Source organism: Protopterus annectens, chromosome 12.part0 (genome assembly GCF_019279795.1).
Source record: "Protopterus annectens isolate FY-2018-M chromosome 12.part0, PAN1.0, whole genome shotgun sequence".
Lineage (NCBI taxonomy): Eukaryota > Metazoa > Chordata > Ceratodontiformes > Protopteridae > Protopterus > Protopterus annectens.
Window position 1 is genome coordinate 272,392,986 of NC_056746.1, and position 14,254 is coordinate 272,407,239.

Here is a 14,254-nt window from a genome sequence, read left to right on the forward strand (position 1 = left end):
AAGAAATGCTTAATCAGGTAGCAGTCACTCTTTTTCATCTCTCTACTGCTAGCACCGCTCTGCAGGACCATGAGGAGCTTGGCTGAGTCGGAACAAGCGCAAAAGTCATGCCAAAGCGGGTTTTAAAGCAGGGGACTTGAAAGAGCTAGGAAATAGCCCAAACGGCCAATAAACAACTAGTTACTGGGCTGAGACCACTCCTTACATTTGTGTGAAATATCTATGAATATTAGCTAAACTTGGCCATGGGCTTTTTTAAGCATAGACTAATTGTGGCCTGCACAGACTACGTATGGAAAACATTATTAATGAAGACAAATGAAGGAAAGTTGACTGCTTAGTTATTGGCAGGAGATCTCGTACATGTTTTATTGTGTGACTTCAAGTCTTCATGGATACTGTTGGTCTGCATTACACCGGAAGTGTTGCACATTTGGGTGATGGACTTTCTTTGCAGGAGCAGTATTGGTGTGCAATGCACAGGAAGTGTATGTTTGGCTGATGGATTTTATCTCTGCATGAGCAGTTTTGGTGTGCAATGCACAGGAAGTGTATGTTTGGCTGATGGATTTTACCTTTGCATGAGCAGTTTTGGTGTGCAATGCACAGGAAGTGTTGCACATTTGGGTGATGGAATTTATCTTTCTGTGAACAGTTTTGGTGTGCAATGCACAGGAAGTGTTGTATATTTGGCAGACGGACTTTTTCTTTGCATGAGCAGTATTAGTGTGGAATACACAGGAAGTGTGTTGCATTGCTGCACTTCAGTTATACTACTGGTGGGAATTCCATTTAAGGGGCTAAGCTCAACCTATCTCTCTTTTTACCTTCCAAGAAACACAGACATGTGATGTTGCACCTTCCATTCCTTTGGCACGTAAAGCTGTTTAAAATGGCTTCCTTGACATGTTGAACTGTATGAACTTGGAACTAAGAAGTTGTTCATTCTACCAGAGGGGCTTGTGAAGACTTAGTCTCTGTCAGGGTTTGTTTTAAATAGCATCATTACTGGTCTAAGTAATATGTAGTGCACCATTTACATATTTTTATACAGTGGATTAGCACAAAGCTTTATTTACAGTTGGCTTGTGTTATAAAAAGTCCCATTTTTTTCTGTGTTGGGTTTGTAAGAGAGATATTGAAAGACCAGCTAGATGTCGATGACAAGCAAATAATTTGCAGTAAAGCCAGACAAATGACTGTGTACTTGGATAAAAATGTACTCCATGACCAGAGTGAAATCAAAGGGCTGAGTAGAACAAATAAATGTTTTGTGCATATGGGTATTATGTACTAAAAGGGCTAAGTCAGGAATTGTGTATACTGCAGTGGCTAAACTTAGAAGTGTACATAACAGAAAGACTAAAAAACAAAAGATGCAGTAATTCAGTTTAGTACAGCAAGATCTGTCAGGAAAACACATTCAGGTGTCATAATAAATAATCTCAAATGGTCTGAAAAAATGAAAACACATCTGGTAAATGGGAATTATTAAAGTTATCTTTATGTTGTGTTCCAAAGTCCATCAATGTAGATTACTTGTTTTATATGCAAATGTAGAAGAGCTTTGTTTTAACAGAAATTAAGTAATTCAAAATAGTCATATCTTTTCCTCTTGTTGGTAATGATAAATTGACTATAACTATTGGAAACAGTCACCTGTTTATTTGCCTTGATTACTGGGAACGTTTGACTGGGAAAGCCTCTCTTCTTTGGAGACACTGGGAGAAAACCTCCACATTGCATAACATTTGTACAGGCAATTGCAATAAGCTAACATAAGTATGCACTATATAACAATGAGGTATATAGAAATGAATAGGTAATCACCATGTTATGTAGTATTTAGAGAATGCTAAAGTCACACATATCTATAGAACACTCAGTATTCAGCATTATTTTACAACTTATGTATAAAATCACTCTGACATTTTAGCTCACAGATAGCAGATAAGGCATATGCATATTTTACCCAAACAGTTATTCATTTGGCACTTAACCAGGAGACTGTGAGGATTTTATGGCACTCACTGAATTTTGCTGCTTAAATTGGGCACTTGATAATAGCTGCGTACAGTCAGCTGTACCCACCAGGAAGAAGTACAGAACTAACAGAAATCAAGCCACCCTGGTGGAATCACATCATCAGTAGGTTGTATAACAGAAGGAAGAAAATCAGCAAAAATTAGGAGGTGTAGGACCCAGCAAGATAAAAGTACTCTCATCAAACTAAGCAAACAACTCAGAGGATAAATAAAGTCTGCCAAAGCCAAATTTGAGGTAAGGTTGGCCTCCCAGGCCAAGGACAACCACAAAGCATTCTTTAGCTATATCCTCACCTCAAAGAAAGTACACAATTGTGTGCAGAGATGATTGTAAATGGAGTCATCTATATTGAGCTAGAAGATATAGCAAACCTCCTGGCTGGGTAATTTCAGTTTAACTTTACCCTTCTCTTCCCCCTCAGCCTTCCTTCAGGAAATACCATCAAATATAACCCCCCCCACACACACTGTCACTAGGGAACAGTTCCTTAATGCTCTCTCTAAGACCAAGAACACTGAATCAATGGGCCCAGACAGTGTCACAGGATGCCTTCTAAATAGCATGAAACGTGACCCATCAGGGCCTCTGGAATTACTATTTAACCATAACCTCCAAACAGACTTCATGCCTCATGAATGGAGAACAGCAACAGTCATTCCTCTGCACAAAGGTGGGCCATCTACAGACCCATAAGTCCCACCAGTCTTGTATGTAAAGCCATGGAAGGAATTGTCATGGATGTGATCAATAGTGATATAGTAAACCTCCAGACATTGGACCCAACCCAGTTTGGTTTCATCAAGGGCAGATCATGCATACTCAACCTGATGGACTTCTTTGAGAAGGTAACCAAAGCAATGGATGAGGGCAAAATGGTTCACACTGCCTACCTTGACCTGGCCAAGGCATTTGACACAGTACTTCACTTGGGCATTGTTGACAAACTCAGAAGGTTAGGTGCAAATTCGTATGTCACCTGGTGGTATAGCCAACTGACTCAAAAACAGGACCCAGGAAGTTAGAATTAAGGTTGCCACCCATCCCGTTGTCAGTGGGATACTCATGGGTTGAGCTGCCTCATCCCATTGCCCGCTGTGCAATGTAGTGGGACTTGAAAAAGTCCCGCTTTTCAATCGCACTGAATTGCCGTGGAAAAGCCGGAAGTAATTCAGTTACATCACCAACCCGGACCTGCAGGCAAAGCTGCTGCCTGTTAGGTCTGGGTGCTTTAATTCGTGCAGCAATTGGCTGCAATTCATGAAAGGGGTGGGGATTGGGACAGGAAGAACTCTGCAAGGATCATGGCTGTAGGAGCGCTTTGTTTTAAGCGCTTCTACAGCCGTTAAAAAAAAAAAAAAAAAAAAAAGACCAAGATTTTTTTTTTCTAATGAGCCAGCCATTCATTCATTCATGCAGCCAGCCAGCCGTCCATCCATTCATGCAGCCAGCCAGCCGTCCATCCATTCATGCAGCCGTCCATCCATCCATCCATCCATCCATTCATGCAGCCAGCCAGCCGTCCATCCATTCATGCAGCCAGCCAGCCGTCCATCCTTTCATGCAGCCAGCCGTCCATCCATTCATGCAGCCATCCATCCATCCATCCATTCATGCAGCCAGCCGTCCATCCGTCCATCCATCCATCCATCCATTCATGCAGCCATCCATCCATTCATGCAGCCATCCATCCATCCATGCAGCCATCCATCCATCCATCCATCCATTCATGCAGCCAGCCAGCCATCCATTCATGCAGCCATCCATCCATCCATCCATTCATGCAGCCATCCATCCATTCATTCATGCAGCCATCCATCCATCCATCCATCCATCCATTCATGCAGCCAGCCATCCATCCATTCATTCATTCATGCAGCCAGCCATCCATCCATTCATTCATGCAGCCAGCCAGCCATTCATTCATGCAGCCATCCATCCATCCATGCAGCCAGCCAGCCATCCATCCATCCATCCATCCATTCATTCATTCATGCATGCAGCCAGCCAGCCAGCCAGCCATCCATCCATCCATCCATCCATTCATGCAGCCAGCCATCCATCCATCCATTCATTCATGCAGCCAGCCATCCATCCATTCATTCATGCAGCCAGCCATCCATCCATTCATTCATGCAGCCAGCCATCCATCCATTCATTCATGCAGCCAGCCAGCCAGCCAGCCATCCATCCATCCATTCATTCATGCAGCCAGCCAGCCATCCATCCATCCATTCATTCATGCAGCCAGCCATCCATCCATTCATTCATGCAGCCAGCCAGCCATCCATTCATTCACGCAGCCAGCCAGCCATCCATCCATCCATTCATTCATGCAGCCAGCCAGCCATCCATCCATCCATCCATTCATTCATGCAGCCAGCCATCCATCCATCCATTCATTCATGCAGCCAGCCATCCATCCATCCATTCATTCATGCAGCCAGCCATCCATCCATCCATCCATTCATTCATGCAGCCAGCCATCCATCCATCCATTCATTCATGCAGCCAGCCATCCATCCATTCATTCATGCAGCCAGCCATCCATCCATCCATTCATTCATGCAGCCAGCCATCCATCCATCCATCCATCCATTCATTCATGCAGCCATCCATCCATCCATTCATTCATTCATTCATGCAGCCAGCCATCCATCCATCCATCCATTCATTCATGCAGCCAGCCATCCATCCATCCATCCATCCATCCATCCATCCATCCATCCATCCATCCATTCATTCATGCAGCCAACCATCCATCCATCCATTCATTCATTCATGCAGTCAGCCATCCATCCATCCATTCATTCATGCAGCCAGCCATCCATCCATTCATGCAGCCATCCATCCATCCATTCATGCAGCCAGCCATCCATCCATCCATTCATGCAGCCAGCCATCGATCCATTCATTCATGCAGCCAGCCATCCATCCATTCATTCATGCAGCCAGCCATCCATCCATTCATTCATGCAGCCAGCCATCCATCCATTCATTCATGCAGCCAGCCATCCATTCATTCATTCATGCAGCCAGCCATCCATCCATTCATTCATGCAGCCAGCCATCCATCCATTCATTCATGCAGCCAGCCATCCATCCATTCATTCATGCAGCCAGCCATCCATCCATTCATTCATGCAGCCAGCCATCCATCCATTCATTCATGCAGCCAGCCATCCATCCATTCATTCATGCAGCCATCCAGCCAATCCATTCATGCAGCCAGCCATCCATCCAGTCATTCATCCATCCAGTTGCTACTCCCACCAACCAGCTAGCCACTCCAGCAGCCATCCATCATACCCATAACAGCATCTCCTTCACTGCTCCTGTGGTGATGTCATGGTACAGGGTGTGGCCAGTGTCATATTGGCCACACCCCTATGTCCCATTTTGGCCTGCTTAAAAGGTGGCAACCCTAGTTAGAATTGGGGAGTCCACCTCTATAAAAAGGCCAGTCACAAGTGGAATCCCTCAGGGATCAGTCCTTGGACCGCTCCTTTTTGGCATTTACGTCTCTGAAGTCAAGGCCAATGACAGTGGTCTCTGGCTGACTACGTTTGCAGATTGCAAATTAGGAGCCGTCATTGAATCACACATTGACACAAATGTCCTCCAGGAAGGGCTGACAGACAAATAACTGGTGTCAGAACCATGGACTAAAACTAAATATCAAGAAATGCATAATTCATAATTTGGGAAGTCATCCACCCCTGGTAACGATCATATTGACAACACACCTCTTAGAGTTGACCCAGTGGTCAGGGACCTAGGGAAATGCACAATAATCTAGCCTTTGACCATCACGTGTCTACATTAGTGAGGAAATCATTCTGTGTTTCACAACTTATAAACAAAGGTATAGCATCCAAGTCCAAGGAAGTCATTGTTTCACTGTATTCAGCATTTATCAGACCTATCATTGAGTACAATACCCCGTTTGGTATGTACCTAACTAAGCATATCCAACAATTAGAATGTCCACAGACGTTCCTCACAAAAAGAATACAGGCCGTAAGTAAAATTTCTTATGCAGACTGCCTCAAAGGCCTATCCCTGTATTCTGTCTCCTACAGGCTTTTAAGGGGAGATCTATGCCTGGCATACGGGGCATAGTCAGACACCACTCTGATGGACCTCCTGCATATCTTCAAAACAAGCAGCACTAGAATTACCTGTTCTAAAGACTTAAACATTGCCTGTTATATAAATAGGGTTTCTATATCATATGAGCGAATCGCATAAGTTGCGAACACTCATAATATCAAATGTACCGGACCTCGAACTTCCTTTTGTGGGGGACTGTGCCCCCCCCCCCACTAAATATATATTCCAACTCTGAGAGCGCACCACAGTGAGGAAAGAGCAAATATCCCATTCTTCACTGTACCGCAATCCCAGAAAAAGCACTTTGAGGTCCGGTACATTTGATGTTATGAGCATTCGCAATTTGTGCGATTTACTCATATGATATAGACCCATAAATAGGACCTACTGGGGAGACAGGTATGTATCCCAGAGACTACCCCGTCTATGGAGCAGGCTCCTCATCCATGTGAAGCAGAGTTCCTCTTTAGCCTAATTCAAGTACCACTTATACAACTGGATGGGGAACAGGAAATTCATACCTGGTTCGGCACGTATATCTCTAATGGACACGGGCAACCTGTAAATGTTTCATCTCCCAGACCCCTGTGTGTAAATGTTTCATCTCCCAGACCCCTGTGTGTAAATGTTTCATCTCCCAGACCCCTGTGTGTAAATGTTTCATCTCCCAGACCCCTGTGTGTAAATGTTTCATCTCCCAGCCCCCTGTGTGTAAATGTTTCATCTCCCAGACCCCTGTGTGTAAATGTTTCATCTCCCAGACCCCTGTGTGTAAATGTTTCATCTCCCAGACCCCTGTGTGTAAATATTTCATCTCCCAGACCCCTGTGTGTAAATGTTTCATCTCCCAGACCCTGTTTGTAAATGTTTCATCTCCCAGACCCTGTTTGTAAATGTTTCATCTCCCAGACCCCTGTGTGTAAATGTTTCATCTCCCAGACCCCTGTGTGTAAATGTTTCATCTCCCAGACCCCTGTGTGTAAATGTTTCATCTCCCAGGCCCCTGTGTGTAAATGTTTCATCTCCCAGGCCCCTGTGACCCCTGTGTGTAAATGTTTCATCTCCCAAACCCCTGTGACCCCTGTGTGTAAATGTTTCATCTCCCAAACCCCTGTGTGTAAATGTTTCATCTCCCAGACCCCTGTGTAAATGTTTCATCTCCCAAACCCCTGTGTGTAAATGTTTCATCTCCCAGACCCCTGTGTGTAAATGTTTCATCTCCCAAACCCCTGCTTACACTCATCATGGGTATCAGAACCTGTCAGAGATTTAGTATGCATGGCTAGGCTTAAAAAGGCCCTTGTGGTCATTAGTCTAGTAATCACCTATGAACGTATTAACCTATAATAGTGTTGGTACGAGGGCAGTGCTGTTTTGTTGATAGTTATGATTTCATTGGAATTTTAAAATATAGGTGGGATTAGATTGATTAAAGAAGGGGGTTTAGTAATGGGGGCTGTTAAAATGCAGTGCTGTTTTGTTGGCAGGCACATTTTCAATGAGATTTTAAATTGTAGATGAGATTAGATATTTCTAATATTTATTGGATGAGAGTTCCTCAGTTTCGCAATGTGTACAGAATGTAACCAGTCACTGTTATATTTTTTAGATTTTTGTGTAGGCAGTAACTGTTGGTACATTGAAAAAATTTTAGTAGGGTGAATCCCAGTTTATTAACTGGCTTGGGGGTGGAAAATCTGCAGGGGCTGTAGAAGATGTTGTGGGTGGTCTTAATGTGAATGTAGGATACTAGATTAAGTACGACCAGCCATTTAAGAGACTGAAGTGTAAAACAATGATGTGTTTGGGTAATATGGTTATTTGCAAACTCTGAAGTTTTTTAAACTCCATATTGGTGTGCTGATTGAATCTTAATTTATGTTCAGTTATTATACCTAAATAGTTTTGTATTTTGCACTAACTCAATTCTTATGTGATTGTCTGATAATATTTTTAAGCTGCAGTAGTCTGATTGTTGGGATGGAGGTGAAAATACCATTAGTTTATTTGGGTTTAGGAGCAGTTTAGATGCCTGCAGCCATTTTTCCGATTTTATAAAGGAATACTGTGCACCATTTTGGAGCTGTTTGACTGAAGGGGGCTGTGCATGCCCGTGTTGAGTCATCTGCATATCTGATTAAATGTGATGAGTAAGAGGGTGCATACATTTTATGTATAAATTTATTGGAGTAATGGCCCTAGTATTGAACCTTTTAGCACACCTAATATTTGCTGAGGAGCTGATAGCTCATCTACTCGAGGTACACACCGTGTTTGGAGCTCAAGGTGGCTATTAAATCAAGTGATTATACTGCTTGTGAGACCTAGTTCCTTGCATCTGAGTAACAGCAAGGTTAATGAAACTGTGTCAAATGATTTGGATAGGTTTGTACATAGGGATGCAGCCATTTTGCCTTGATTTCATGTTTCATGAATATAGTTTATGAAAGTTAGTAATGCTGTTTCTGTGCTGTGGCCTTGCCTGATTCAGTTATATGCTGTAGAAAGTGACTGATTCTCTATTAGGTGGTTGATCAACTGTAAGTGAACACATTTTCAAATATTTTAGATACAGGGCCAAAATGTCTTTAGTTTGGTAGCTAAAGAGATTTGCACCTTTATGTAAGGGAATAATTTAGAATTATTTCCAGAGTTTTGTGACTATAGCTTCTTGGAGAGAATGATTTATAAGTATAGATGCATGCTATGCAGTGACTTCTGCAGCTATTTTGAGATATTCTGTTGGGAGGTTGTCAGCTGCACAAGAGATGGGTTTATTTTTTGTGTAAGTTTATTTATTGTGGTAGTAGGATCTGAGGTAAGTGAGCAGGTAGTAGCGATAGCAACTATGTTGTTTTCTAATGTTTCGGGAGCACTGAGTTTACCTGGGGAGTTTGCAGCATTTGCATAATATGAATCCAGTCTGCATGCTGTGTTATAAGCTGTGTCATCTGCGATAGGGGAGGTTATCCTTTTTACCGTGCTGTGTAAGTTTGATCATCGACCAAAGCTGTTTTTGAGTTTTCTGTGTTTTTTCTGTAGTAGTAATAGTAGTTTTTCTTAGCCTTAAAGATATCCTTATATAGGTTTCACAAATGCTGATTTTCTTGCATGTTGCATTATTTTGTAAATTTATGTTTTCTATGCTTTATTTCTGTTATGGATTAGCTTTTTTTATATCCAGTGTAAGCCCTGGTGCAGATTTTGATTTTACTGTTGCCTATGTTGAGTGGAATAGTGTTTAATATAGAGAGGAAGGTTTTGTTGAAGTGAATTATTGCTTCATTTAAAACTAGTGATGTTCTTCATCTCACATTGCTGCAGTCCTTACACTTGGGTAGTCCCCTGTCCTCGGTCGGCCCGAATATCAAAGTATTAGGCTGACGTCGGTCAAGGCGCACAAGACTGACATCAGGACGTCAGGGTACATATGCGCATGACCGACGTCATATCCTCAGTCTTTTTTGCCGCATGGTCCGATGCAGAAGCAGCGTTGCAAGTGCCGTTCGGCTTTCTGAAATTTTTCGAAGTCGGAGTTTCAGACCGAGTCAAAGTTGGCCAAGTACCCCGTTGGGGAATATTTTGTTTTTTTCTTGCCTCAGTGGTTTACCGGATGTCAGAAAAAGTGAATAACTGTATTTCTTGTGGGAAGCAGATACCGCATAGAGATTATCATACTTTGTGTATTCCTTGTTTGGGGCCTGAGCACGACGTTGTTGGGTGTCGCTTTTGTGCTAGGTTCAATAAGCGCACTATTAAGCGAAGGTTAGATTGTTCTAGGTTGGTCTTCGGGAAGCGGTGCAATTATAAGATGCCGTCGGATGCTCCGACACCCGCTTCTTCGAAGAAGCACAAAGACAAAGCAGCTAAACCCAGGCAGGAAGAGTCGTCCGTACCGGACGCCGGTTCTTTAGAGGCGTCAGTGGAACCGGTGGTTCCACCGGAGGCTACTCTGGAGTCCCAGGGTGAGACTTTGATTTTGCAGGATGTGGCCTCTCAGGAGGCAGGTCAGGCTGAAGGGGCTTCTCAGGTTACTGTACTCCCTTCCCTTCCTAGGGTGGTTAGGCCCTCTCCTTCTGTTTCTAAGGCTTCTCCCAGAGGCAGGCCAGGTTTAGCTTCTGTTGGTGTCACCCCTAGTTCTTCAGGATCTGTGCCCAAGAAGCACATGCTTAAAATGGCTGAAGATTTAATTACTTTGATTAGAGGTTCTTTGCCCCCTCCTGATAAGAGGCCTAGGGTGGAACCAGAGTTGGGGAGTTTTGAGCAGGCTTCAGATGTTTCAGAGTCTTCGGCTGAAGACTTGCAGGAGTACTCTCCTTATTCTGATTCTGATGCAGATGATGTCACTCCTTCTGCTTCTACTCCAGAGGATTTTTCCTTTCAGAGACTCTTCATTCCATGAGGGAACATTTTAAGTGGGAAGGTCAGGACTTCTCTGATTCCAGGAAAAGGCTTAGGGAATTTTTGCTTTTACCCCAGCATAGGCCTTTGGCTATACCACCTGTTCTGGATGTTGTGGAAGATGTGTTTGCAGAGGCTTCACTTAATCCTGATTCTTTGCCTCCTGCTCCTGTTAAACCGGATAGGTATTACAGGGTGCATGAAGCTCATAAATATCTTTATAAGAGTCCTAGGGTGGACCCAGAAACTGTTAGTCAGGGACCTAAGGGTGTCAAGGCCTCTGTTGTAAAAAATCCGGTTCCTCCAGATAAAGAGGCCAGAGCTTTGGATAGATGGGGAAAGAAAGTCTATACTTCTTCCACCTTAGCTATGAGGGCTTTGAATTGCCAGTTTCACATGTTGAAATATCAAAACTATCTTCTTTCTCAATTGAAGTCTAAGGTAGATGCTCTGGCGGAAGGCATTGAGTGTAAAGAATTACAAGATTTGGTTCATGTCTCTGAACAGGTGGGTAAGCATTCTTTACAATGTGGTTTTGATGCTGTACAGGCCTCGTCTAGGGTGGCTGCCACTGGGTCAGTTCTTCGCAGGCACACCTGGCTGCGGGATCAGAATTTATCTGACCATGTTAAGACAAGGATTTTGGATGCTCCTTTGCAGTCTGATGTGTTGTTTGGTTCACCTGTGGAGTCAGTCTTGAAGAAAATGGAAGACAAGGCTAAGTCTATGCAGGCTGTTAAGGATTTTTTGCAAGTCCAGCCTCCAAAGTTTAGTAGGAATTGGCCTGCTAAGGGGTGGACGTATCCTTCTTATGATTCACAGTCTAGGGTTAGATCTAGATGTGGTAGGGGCAGAGCTCAGAGCTCCTTCAGACCTAGAACAGGGAGTTCTCCTGCACAATCTTCGGGTGAGGGCAGGGGCCAGTCCTTTCGTAAACAGGCCCAGTGACCTACCCTTTCAGCTGCCAGATCCTTCTTGCCTGGCAGCACCTTTGGGAGGAAGGTTGGCACTCTTCAAGGAAAACTGGAGTTTGATTACCCAAGACAGATGGGTATTGGATATCATACACCAAGGTTACAGGTTTTATTTCCATACCTTGCCTCCTTTCAAAGGCATGCCGGACGTTTCTCCTCAGCAAAGACTAGAGGCTCACAAACAAATTTCTCTGCTGCTCCAGATAGGGGCCATACAACCGGTCCCTCTGCCAGAAGTGGGCCTAGGATTTTATTCTCGCCTGTTCCTAGTACCAAAGAATGGGAACACGTGGAGACCAATTTTGGATTTATCTATCCTCAACACTTATCTGGACATTCCCAAGTTCAAAATGTTGACGTTACAACAGCTTTTACCTCTGCTGGGCAAAGATCACTGGATGGTGACTCTGGATCTCAAGGAGGCTTACCTTCATGTTCCTATCAGGCTAAGTTGCAGGAAGTATCTGCGTTTTCGGGCTGGGACTTCTCATTATCAGTTCTCTGCATTGCCCTTTGGCTTATCTACTGCGCCCAGAGTGTTCACGAAGGTTCTGGCTCCAGTGATAGCTTTCTTCAGGCTCAGAGGAATACAGATCTATCCTTATTTGGACGATTGCCTGATTCTGGCCCAAGGAAAGGACGAACTTCTTCATCATTTACACTATGTGATAGCAGTGCTAAGATGCCTGGGGTATTCTGTGAACGAAATAAAGTCCAGTCTAGTACCCTCTCAGGACATGTGCTTTCTGGATGTGAGACTGAATACAGCATCCCAGATGGCCTTTTTGACCCCGGACAAACAAAAGAATCTTTCTCTTTACTTCCATCAATTGTCTCATCAGTCCAGGCTGACTGCAAGGACAGTCCTTCAAGCCTTGGGGTTCATGGCATCTTGTATTCTGGTGCTTCCCAATGCCAAACTGCATATGAGGAAGCTACAATGGTATCTCAAAAATGTATGGACACAGCACTGCCAAGATATGGACGCTGTCATTCAGAATAATACCTTGCATTCAAAAGGAATTTTTGTGGTGGGCTCAGGAATGTCACCTAAACAAGGGACTCTCTGTGACCCGGCCAGAGGCGAGTCAGATTCTAATGACAGATGCCTCAGACAAAGCTTGGGGAGCTCATCTAAATGGAAAGTGGATACAAGACACGTGGCCTGCCAGACTTCTACATCTACATATCAACTTGAAGGAGATGTTAGCAGTCCAATTTGCATTAATAGCTTTCAAGGATTTACTTCTTCCAGGGCAGGTGTTGGTTCTAACAGACAACACAACTGTCATGTGGTACATCAACAAGCAAGGGGGAACACATTCTTATCCTCTATGCAGACAAGCAATGATTTTGTGGGAGACTGCTCTCAGTTTACAGCTAAATCTTCAGGCAAGGTTTCTGCCGGGAGCACAGAACTCCTTAGCAGATGTGTTGAGCAGGCAAATTATGGATCCCCACGAGTGGAAATTGCATCCTCATGTATTTCAGAAATTGACAGTATTATGGGGAACTCCAGACATAGATCTGTTCGCTTCTCCACTAAACTACCAGCTGCCAAAGTTTTGCACAAAAAGGTTTCATCCCACAGCTTGGAAAGTGGATGCTCTTTCATTCAATTGGAGCAATCTTCATGTGTATGCCTTTCCACCTCTGCCTCTCCTCCCAAAGGTACTTCTGAAGGTCAGACAGGACAAGCCAAAGATGATTTTAATAGCTCCAGATTGGCCTCGACAGCACTGGTACCCATTACTGAGAAGTCTGGTACGGGAGCCTCCATGGCCTTTACCTTCGATTCCACACCTGCTGTCTCAAGAGAACAGTCATTTACTCAATGTCAAACTTCACTCTCTTCACCTGACAGCCTGGCATATTCTGTTTTAAACCCTGGAGGGTCTCAGCTTCCACAGCAAGTTTTGAATGTTATTTTGGAGGCCAGAAGGCCTAGTACAAGGAAAGTGTACGCAGATAAATGGAGGAGATTTTTATTTTGGAGTGCAGCAAAGGCATTTGATGTTTCTAAGCCTAATTTAAGTGTGGCTCTTCAATATCTTACTGAGTTACTGGACAAAGGTTTGTCCTTCTCTTCTATTAAGGTTCATGCTGCAGCAATTTCTGCTCACTATGACTGTGACCCACCATTGTTTTCTCATCCTTTGTTTAAGCAATTCCTTAGAGGGGCAAAGAATATAAGACCCCCACGGAGAGCTCCTACTCCTGCTTGGGATCTCAATTTTGTGTTGGAGAAACTTACTCTACAACCTTTTGAGCCTGCAGCTACTGCTGAGTTGAAATATTTATCATGGAAGACTGCTTTTTTGTTGGCCATTACCTCTGCGAGAAGGGTTTCTGAATTACAGGCCCTTATGGCGGTTGAGCCTTTCTTAATTTTCCATAAGGATAGGGTATCTTTGCGTACTAATCCTTCCTTTATGCCTAAAGTGGTTTCTAGTGTGGCTTTAAACCAAACTATTCATTTGCCTACTTTTTATGCAAACCCCAAAATAAAGGGGAAAAGATTTTGCACACTTTGGATATACACAGGCAGTTGCGATATTATTTGAGCAGAACTAAAGGGTTCAGGCAGTCTCAGCAGTTATTTGTTTCATTTGCTTTGGGTTCTCAGGGCAAGCCTGTGTCAAAACAAACTATTTCTAAGTGGATTGGGTTTTGTATTGCTTTCTGTTATTCCCATCATGGTAAGGAGATTCCAGCTGGAATTA

General features: G+C 43.7%; 1 protein-coding gene across 1 annotated transcript in view; it reads left to right on the forward strand.

Annotated features, from left to right (window-relative positions):
- LOC122816501 (coronin-7-like) overlaps nt 1-14,254 on the forward strand; it is a 3,324,782-nt gene that overhangs the window by 757,341 nt on the left and 2,553,187 nt on the right. The gene's annotated exons all lie outside the window — the stretch shown is intronic.